Raw genomic sequence first — 9,234 nt, 5'->3', positions numbered from 1 at the left:
AGAAAAACTACTCACTATCATGATACCATTTTTTGGTTCCAATTTTGGTGTGTTCCCATCACTGTGACACCAATAGGGTTCCAATTTTTACTATGAAACTAAGGTTGTTGTTGGTTTTGTTTCCTATCTATTAAGCTATGCTCTAGTAGTGAAGACCACACATCCACTCTTGTGTGGATTTCATTTCATTTTCATGTATTGTTTCTCTAAGATAATGGAAATTAATGCTAGATCATGTGAAGCATCTTGAGTTTCATTTAGTGTTACCAGTTTATGTATTCAGTCTTTCCAAGGATGAATATAAAAGGAGATTTTCAATGAATTATTTGTGTTCTCTTATTCTATCTCCTAATTCTTCATATGCTATTGACTTTTCAATTGAATGAATAAGGTTCATTTGGTTTAAGATAGCTTGGATGAGTTGTGTATCAAATCTATTGTTGCTTTTGATTCAAGGAGTTAAGTAAATGCTTCAATATTCTCATAGGGTTTTTGGGCATATGGAGGAGATATTTCATTAGAATGGAATTTGGGGATTTCAATTGACAAACTTAATTGTAAGGCAATCATGTTAAGTCTTCCTTCTAGTAATGACTCTATGTTGCAATGGATAAGGCACTGATCACTAAATCAAATGCAAGTTGATATGAAGGTCATTTACACAAATCTTTTTAATCAAACAAATTTAGTTTTTCACATTTTTTAGTGGTCTAAAAAGGATTAACCCTCTCTTAGCTTATTGGTTCATAGGTTATGATTTGTAGCTATCTCATTTCTATGTCATTGCATAAGTATTAGAAGATAAAAGGGTTGCATCTACTGTTAATAGGTTCATATTTATGTTTAATTGCACTAGTACCATATGTTGGAACCTAAAGATTAACCTGCCTAGGTCTTGTAGAGCCTGAAGTAAAGGAGTTATGCCTTATAGTTGGCCCAAGATTGCAATAGAGTGTATCCATCATAGGAATTTTCTAGCCTTAGATGCATTGGTCTGGTTTCTTGGTTATTTTCAAAACTATTAAATCAGGAGCCAACAAAATGGCAACTCTACTGGGGATTGTATTGAATCTAATTGATAGACAAACCTTGAGAATTTGAAGAAGATTCAATACAATAGGAAGAATTTTCTATGACAATAGGGTTGTGAGGTGTTTTCCATTTCTCTACTAAAGTTTTGTGTTCCCCAGTTAAGCTTTATTCATAAACAACAATATGTTTTGAAATTGGATGTAAATTGTGTTATATGACTATTGTAGGTCTATCTTCAACCAATTCAGTTTTTGCAAGTGCTATTGAGAAATTTTAGAGTCATGAATGGATTTATGAAGTGTATCTTCTTTTCAAGGTGTTAATGTTTTGCAATTTTCCCCTACATGGAAGGTCTAGTTCAGATTTGTCAAGTGACAAATTATGTTTTATTTCTCACAAAGTGTGAGTGGTGACTCTCAAATTTCTACACTAGTTTGTTCCTAGTTGATTTCATTGCAATATATTGAAGGACATTTAGTTGTGTCGGCATATCATAAAATTTTAATAGTGTCTTGAAAAGGAAGTTTTAAATTCTTGATAATTTTTTAAAGTGCTATTTGCATTTTGTTGTTATAAGAAAGTAAAGTGTAAAAGTAAATCACAATAGTGATTATTTTATTCCTCTTGCAAAGAGGTGGTAGCTCTACAAAGTTTGACTAGTGGTTTAAAGGATTTTCATTTTAAAGTCTTCTCCCAATCACATCTAAGAGCCTATCCAAAGGCTAGTCTAAAGTCTTCTCACCCCTATTGGTTTTGCTAAGATGATCAAATTCCCTTTTGAGATCCTATATTTTCTCCTTCATAATTTTAATGTCCCTCCTCATCACACTAGGGCTTCCAAAGACACCCATCATATACCCATGAACATCCAAGAAAAAACTCTAATTTAGATTATCCTCATCTAGGACTAGTTTATCTTTCTCTACATCAACATCATTATTATCTTTGTCCTCAACATCCCCATGAGGCATATTCTTCTTGCCTCTCATATACTTTTCATTCTTCTAAGTTAGGGGATCATCATCCAAGGAGATGTACATGCATCTCTTAGTTTTCTTATTTCTATTTCTAGCTATTGTTTTGCTACCAATTTTTCCCATGATAATATTTTTTCCCTAATTCTTCTTCCCTTTTTCCTCCTCAATCTCCTCATCAGTTCTAGTCTTTGTCTTGTAGTCCACCTCATTTCTTTTCCTTCTCTTAAAGGATGAGCCCTAAGGGTCTAGTTTCTTTCTCTTTTTCTCCATTGACTCAACTTCTTCCTCCTTAGTTTCCTCTTCATAGGCCTCTTCTCAATGACTCCCCTAGTTTCATAATCCAAGGCCTTTTTACTGAAATAAGTTTTGTCCAATTTCTTATATTTTTAACAATCTCATAATCAGAACCATCAATCCTTCATGACAAGCATGATCCCCTTTTGGGTTATTTTGAAGGATTAAAATGGTACTATCTAGAGATTACCAAAGATAGAAGTGGATGTTTATCCTAATCCCATGCCTAAAGTGATTAACCAACATTAAATGATTAATAGCACTTGTGTTATCACAATAGATACCCACTAGATCTATAATTTCTTCTTTTGTTTCTTTCAATAATTGCTTGATCCACATGATGTTTGAATAGTTCCTTGTAATTTCCACATACTTAGTCTCAGTTGTTGATTAGGAAATATAGTTTTTTTCTTGCTTGTCCATGAAACTAATCTCTTTCCTAGAAAGAATGCACTATCACTAGTGCTTTTTTTTTAAATCAATATTTGTTGCCCAATCAGAATCAATGAATGCCTTCAATTCAAATCTATCACTCTTCTTATAATATAATCCATAGTTTTCTATACCTTTCAAATATCTCAATATAATTTTCACTACCACCACATGGTTCTCCTTAGGATTTTCTAAAAAATATAACAACTATGCCGATAACTAATGCAATATTAGGTCTTCTATGAACAACATATTAAAATTTTCCAACCATTGATCTATATAGTGTTTGGTTCACATCAATAGATTCATCATTTTTAGACAACTCATAATATCCTATATACATAGGTGTGCTCATTGGTCTTAATTCTTCCATTCCAAAAAAAATTAGTATCTCCTTGATATATATAGATTGAGTAATGAAAATACCAAACTTTATTTGATATACTCATAAAACAAAAAAGAATTTGATTTCACCAAACATTGACATTTAAAATTCCTTTATTTCATTAGCAAATGATTTGCATTGTGCTTATTTTCCTCCAAATATAATGTCATAAAAAAAAATTAGATAATAGTGCCTCATTATTCTTACCAATCTTCAAGTATAGATTATTATTCTCATTTGTCCTTTCAAAACCAATCTTCACCAAGTAATTGTGTAGTCTTTCATACCATGCTCTTGGAGCTTATTTCATACCATGCTCCATATAGAGCTTTGTGTATTCTACACACCATATTCTTCTTTTCTAGGTCCACAAATCCTTCAAGTTGTTCTATGCACACTTCTTCCTCAAGTATACCATTTAAAAATGCATATTTGACATCCATCTAATATAACTTAAATTTTTTGTAAGCCGAGTATGCAAGCATAGTTCTAACTCCTTCTAGTCTTGCTACAAGAGAAAAATTTTCTCCATAGTTGACTCCTTCTTGAGCATATCATTTTCATACCAATCTAGCTTTAGTCCTTATAAATTTAGCTTTTTCATTTAGCTTATTCTTGAAAACCCACTTTGTTATAATAATATTTTTGTCCTTTGGTCTAGGTACTAGGGTCCAAGTTTTTTTCTTCTCAATTTGTTAAATTTCTTCATTCATTGCTTGGATCCAATATTCATTGTCTAGAGCATCTTTCACTAATTTAGGATCAAATTCACAAAGTAAGCATGCATCACTTTAGAGTCTCTTCATTTTCATAACACTAGATTCTACATCTCTAATAATTTGTTCAATTTTATGATGTCTTCTTACATACTTAGCTAGCATAGGTGGTCTCCTTCTTTGTTCTTCAACAAGTTCATCTTGAAAAATAATCTTAGGCTCATTATCTCTTTCTTGTTCAAGTTTTGGTTGCACATTCTCTACATATTCTATCTAATGTTCAACATTATCTATCCGTGACTCAGAATCTTCTGCCTATTGCTTGACACCCACTATCTTCTACTTGACAATTAGTTGTTGCACCTTGACAATCCTTGTCTACTGGGAAACTCCAACTTTATCTTCTTGTTAGTAGGAGTTCTAGGAGCATCATCATCCACATATATGAATGTACTATAATCCTAAGGTTCTTTCTTACATTCAACATGGTTTCTTTCTTTCTTTACATGCACTTTGTTCAAGGTATAAACAAAAGTACTTGTTGGATATACTCAAGACTGACTAGGTTATTGAGAGGGGAGGAGTGAATCAGTAACCTCAAAAACTTTAAATCAATTCAACACTTGACCATATAAATCATTCATCATTCATTCATCTAATCTATTGCATGTATGAGAAATGATAGACATTCATAATGCATGAACACAATATTTGGTGACCCAGAAAACTTCCAAATAGAAAGTAAAATTGGGGTGGGGATGATACCCACAAAACTTTACTACTATAGAATAAAGTTGGCCTATTAGGGCTTATATTGACCACTTCTAATGATCTACCCTGTTAAGAGCAATTTGGATTGTTATGTCCACCTTGTTAAAGGTTTTACAAACATACAATGAAGTATGCACTCTATTAGGGGATTTATACAAAGACTGTTAAGTCTACCTTGTTAAAGGATTTAGAAAACTGATTCACCTATTAGGATGAAATAGTAGATTTTACTTACAACTTAATTGTTGAATAGATCTTGAAGTACAGATCACCTCTTGTGACTGATATGTCTTTTTTGCTCCTTGTAAACCTTGCTAAACACTTTGATTTACTACTGATTTGTATTCACTCTTCTCAAAAAATTACATGTCCATTCCTTAAAATTTCATGAATAATAATAATATATTCCAAATATTACATATATACCATTCCAATAATTACAATTGCAAGGTCAGCTTAAACATAAGTAATCAAATATTACTGAGTTGGCCAAATAGTAAAAAACGCAGGCTCTTCAAGCTGACTTGGTGACCTTCTGATACTTGGTATCCACTGCATTAATTGGCATTGTCATGCATTTGGTAGAAGTAGAAGCTTAGTCCATACTAATCACACAACATAGCTTGGAACTTGGTAACCATTAGAGACTCATTAGATATAGTGTCACTAGGTGAATACTGAAACCTTTGTTTACTTTGTTGTCACTTCGTAAACACTACACATCCATTACTCAGTAGAAACTAGCTGCATATCACACAAACTGATGACTCAGTAGATAATATGAAGCTCGATGACCATTATCTATTTGGTAAACAATGTAAGCTTAGTATACACTCCTGAACTACCCATTCACTCAGTAGCTTTAGAAATACTTGGTGTGAACTGCTTAACTGCTAAACTTACAAGGTAACCACTGAATGCTTGGTATAAACTGTGGATTGAGTGATGAGCTTAGTAAGTATTTAGAATCAAATAAGTGTTGTCACTAATGAAAAAATACAACATAATGCCAATAATCTCCCCCTTTGGCATTAGTGAAAAAAACACTTATGTGTCAAAAGTTATGTACACTAACATACTGATTTTTGATTTTTCAAAATTGATCTTTGTAAAGCTACTGTGTATACATATATTACAAATCTCCCCCATAAATATGGCATAATATATACATAACTTTTATCTATACATATATCAATTCATTTTCTCTTTTGATTTCTCCACAAGTCTCTTTACTCCTGCTATTCTCTCCCTTGTTCATCTCATACTCCCCCCTTTTGACAATAATGCCAAAGGGTATATACAATATATTCAAATAGAGACATCAAAATGTGAGGGAAATTTAGAGTGTACCTTGAGAATAAGAGCCAAAGTCTTATTCCAATTATCTTACAAAATTATGCAGTTGGAGAGGGCTACTTGAACTTCTACAGAAAGTTTGATCATATTATTTGCTACTGAAAAATTGTTATCTTGGACCAATGTTTTCGAATATGCAATATGTTTTTCATTGGGTCCATAACTGGAAGGATCATATTATGGATATCAATTAGTGTAGACCTAATCCTGGCTTCCTCTTTGAGTAACTCTGCCTACATTTCTAATAAAAATTTCACCTTCATGTGATGTGCTAAGCTTGAACTAGGGTCAAACTATAACCTTTGAGCACTAGCCTTCATGTCTACATCAATCTTATTCATTTTCTCTTTAATATCCTTGGTATACTCGGTAACATCACAAAGCTTACCAAAAAGTGATGTTACATTAGTGAAGGATTGTTTAAGGTTGCTCAAAATTGAGGATAACTCTACTTGATTTATTGCAATGTGCTCAAGCACCTTATTGTCAAATTTATTCTCTACCTTCTCAATGAGATTCTCTTGACCAGAAGTGTCCTTATTGAACTTATTTACAACCTCTTCTAATTGTAACAAAATGTGTTGAGATGGATCAATATCAACACCTATAGCCTCAGTAATTATGTTTTTGGCATTCTCAATTATTGTAAATTCTCCATCTCTCTCTTCTTTAAGCTGCTTCTACCTTGCCTTTTTCTCTAAAAGCTAACTGACCAATCTCATTTCATTGGCTATGGCAGTGTCCAAATCTATCTTAGGGATAACAATTTCTTTATCCAAGTCTATATCTTCATCAATTGCCGTGCTAGTAAGTAGAAGTTTTAGAAGAGTATTTGGTTTTACTTATATGCTTACTTCCTTGGATTTAGAAATGGAAATAATAGTTGATGTAGTTGGACTAGCAATAAAAATTTGGATTGGTCCAACTAGAGAAAAACTAAGAGAAGTACCAATTGTATCCAAAATTGATGTGTCTCCCAAAAATGATGTACCAATAGGTGATGTACAAGGTGGAATATTTATAATTGAAGAAATAACTAAAACAAAAATTGGTGTAGTTAAAGCTATAGTAGACAAAATTGTAGAACAAACTAGCAAACTTACTAAACAAGTTGCAGTAGAAGTTGATACACTTGTAGGACTGGCAACTGTGCACACTGCTAAGGTAGATTTCTTATGTACTAATGAAGAGGGTTGTAGCTTGGTAGATGAAGTAACTGATACTTCCATTGAAGATACCTAGAGCTGTGAGGTGGTAGGAGCAAATGATATTTTTGATGTAGTTGCAATCAATTCCGTTGAAGCTAACTCCAACCTTGATGATGTTGTTGGCTAAAGTGGAGAGTGAGGAAGAGCAGCAATGACTTTTGCTACAATTTTTATTGGGTCATCTTCTTCATTTTTTTCCTCCTTGTCTTCCTCTTTAGCTTCTTCCTCTTTCTCTTCATCATCGACCCTTAGTGCCTGATAGTCTTCAACATCAATAATAGCACATGGAGTATTATCATCTTCTTCATCATCAATATCACAATCATCATCCTTGATCTCAACTAGATCATCACTAGACTTATGCAGATGATAGATATTCTTCCACATATTTGTTGCATCTCTTACAACATGCTCAATATCTTTGATTAAAATCAAACATGTGTGGAATTTGATCATCATTTTACCTTCATTGTTCTTCATGGCTGCCTTTACTTCTACATCAATAATATTTGACAATAGTTTCCTTAAAGATTATTCATAGATATCCTTAGTTGTCTGTACAGCTGATTCCCACCTTGACTACAATCTAGCCAATAATTCTTTTGAGATTTGAGGAGCAATTTGGTCTAGGAAATACTTCCACTTTCCCATTTTGGTGAGTACCAGCTCTTTCATCTACATCTTCTCAGAGCCTTGTAGTTTGTGATGCTATCTCCTTCTTCCATTTGTTTTAGCCTTTCTTGGAAGGTAAGTGGAGGCGTGCTAAACATAACTTCAACTTTACCTTTTTCTTTGCCTCTTCTGGTGAAAACAACCATGGAGCCCTTTGCTGGCTTGGTAATAATTACCCTACCCTTCTTCTTTGCTCGCTCTATTTTCTTTTCAGCTTCTTTCTCTTCTCCTTCTCCTTCTTCTTCTTTTTCTTCCTCTCCTTTTTCCTCGGAAAGCATTAAGGGACTAGTGGTAGTTTTCATCTTAGCTATTTTCCTCTTGCCTTTGCTAATTTCTTGAGGTAGCTTGATTTCCAATTTTATTCTAGCTTTTTCCTCATCATATGTGCCAAAGACTAGTTTCTTGGGATCTATAGGTTCATTTACCAATGCTTCAATGATGTCCCTGGTCTCATCAATATTGACTTCATAACGGAGAGGTTTCAGCCATGCAACTTGGGGCCTAACTAGTTGAATGTATACTCTATCATAGTCTACCATGAAACACACATCATCTTTATAATCCTCAACAAGATTAGGAGGAATCCTAAACTTGTTGTTTATCCTTTCTTTGAAATCTTCAAAATAATTGTCCATTATGCTGTCAAAATTTACACCCATTTCTGCAATAAACTCATTTATCTAATACAAAATGGGAACATCCTTTCTCCACATGATAGAACCTTTGGATGGAAAGAATTTTTGTACATAAAAGAAAAGGCACGTCATCAAAGAACCAAATTTACAAGGATTATTCTTTGATGTTCGGATGCTGTCCATATTCTTGTTTAATTGTTTGAGTAGTAACTTTGATAGATCAAATTCCATGTTTTTCTTCACAACTTTAAATTTTAAGTCTACTACCTCACATGGCATGCTATTTAAATGAATAGAACTGTAGATCTTGTGGGAAATTACATGGATACTAAACCTCAACTCCACATTAGAAATGATGCTAATTTTCAAACCTCTACCGTCCCACTTAGCTAGGGTTTTCTTCTGGAGTTCATCCCAACCTGGGGTTTTGGTAGATTTTTCTTTGCTTAGTATGGGAAGGCTAGTAATCTTGTGAATAATCTTTTTTGTTATCAATATAGGCTGCTCTAACCATAATTGACCATTGTGTAAGTGGCTAAGAATATACCTAATCCATTTTATCTAAAAACTTCTTGGCAGGTGAGTGATATGTGTCAACCCTTTTGTTTCAAGATGCTTGTGCTTGGGTTTTAATGAGCCATCAACACACATTTCCTCTAAAGTACTATCCATTTCTAGGGTTCCTATCTCTTGAATTGAGCACTTAAAATGAGTATGAATATCATTAATTAATAGTACCTTTGGTGGAATTTGGGA

This window comes from Cupressus sempervirens, chromosome 3, assembly GCF_028749045.1.
Source record: "Cupressus sempervirens isolate cs-2001-9-10 chromosome 3, ASM2874904v1, whole genome shotgun sequence".
Classification (NCBI taxonomy): domain Eukaryota; kingdom Viridiplantae; phylum Streptophyta; class Pinopsida; order Cupressales; family Cupressaceae; genus Cupressus; species Cupressus sempervirens.
The sequence above is the reverse complement of the archived record's forward strand: the minus strand, read 5'-3'. Positions refer to the sequence as shown.